This window comes from Apaloderma vittatum, unplaced genomic scaffold, assembly GCF_000703405.1.
Source record: "Apaloderma vittatum isolate BGI_N311 unplaced genomic scaffold, ASM70340v1 scaffold28043, whole genome shotgun sequence".
NCBI lineage: Eukaryota > Metazoa > Chordata > Aves > Trogoniformes > Trogonidae > Apaloderma > Apaloderma vittatum.
The window spans coordinates 1-1240 of NW_009710253.1; the positions used below are offsets into that span (position 1 = coordinate 1).

Here is a 1240-nt window from a genome sequence, read left to right on the forward strand (position 1 = left end):
CACCGAGGCCCCCCTCAACCCCAAGGCCAACCGGGAGAAGATGACGCAGGTAACGTCCCGCCCCCGGTGGCCGCCCCTTCACCTTCATCTCATTCACAAACCACCTTTTGTTACGGCATCTTAAACCTGAGTTTGTTTCTTTTTGTTTTCTGTTTTGTTTTTTTTTTTTTTTTCTCCCGACGTTTTCAGGGTTCTGTACTCCTGGCATTTCTTCCTTGACGCCTCAGGTTTCTTTCATTTGTGTTTTCTGCCTGCATACTTTGCTTTTTTTTCCTTCACACACTGGTGTTTGGGGTTTTTTCTGCATGCCAGCATGCGTGTTCTAACGTGGGTGTGAGCAACCTAGCTCGTTACTCTGTGCTAATTCATTTTTACTCTTCCTTTCAGATTATGTTTGAGACCTTCAACACTCCGGCCATGTACGTGGCTATTCAGGCTGTGCTGTCCCTGTACGCCTCTGGTCGTACCACTGGTATTGTTATGGACTCTGGGGACGGTGTCACCCACACTGTGCCCATCTACGAGGGTTATGCTCTGCCCCACGCCATCCTGCGCCTGGACTTGGCTGGCCGTGACCTGACAGACTACCTCATGAAGATCCTGACAGAAAGGGGCTACAGCTTCACCACCACAGCCGAAAGGGAAATTGTCCGTGACATAAAGGAAAAGCTGTGCTACGTCGCCCTGGATTTCGAGCAGGAGATGGCCACCGCTGCCTCTTCCTCCTCCCTGGAGAAGAGCTACGAGCTGCCTGACGGGCAGGTCATCACCATCGGCAACGAAGGTGTCCAGAAGCCCTCTTCCAGCCCTCCTTCCTGGGTAGGTGTGGGCTGGGGGTGGTGGCACTTGGCTGAGGCGCTGCGGTGGGTGTTAATGAGCCTCGCGCCTCACCTCCTCCTCCTCCTCCTCCCCCAGGCATGGAGTCCTGCGGCATTCACGAGACCACTTTCAACTCCATCATGAAGTGTGACGTGGACATCAGGAAGGACCTGTACGCCAACACCGTCTTGTCTGGTGGCACCACCATGTACCCCGGCATCGCCGACAGGATGCAGAAGGAGATCACAGCGCTGGCGCCCAGCACGATGAAGATCAAGGTACGAAACGTGTTTCTTTGCTCGCGCGGCAGCCGGGGAAAGGGGAGGTGTGGGAGAAGGCCGGGCCCGCTCTGACCACCGCCGCTCTCTCCTCGCAGATCATCGCTCCCCCTGAGCGCAAATACTCGGTCTGGATCGGCGGG

The 1240-nt window shown here is 55.6% G+C and overlaps 1 pseudogene across 1 annotated transcript; it reads left to right on the forward strand.

Moving 5' to 3' along the window:
* The first annotated feature begins 4 nt into the window (after nucleotides 1-4).
* Nucleotides 5-1235, forward strand: LOC104272292 (annotated as a pseudogene). Its single transcript, XR_717802.1, has 4 exons — nucleotides 5-49; nucleotides 388-819; nucleotides 916-1097; nucleotides 1196-1235. The product of XR_717802.1 is annotated as an actin, cytoplasmic 1-like (transcript).
* Nucleotides 1236-1240: the final 5 nt, after the last annotated feature.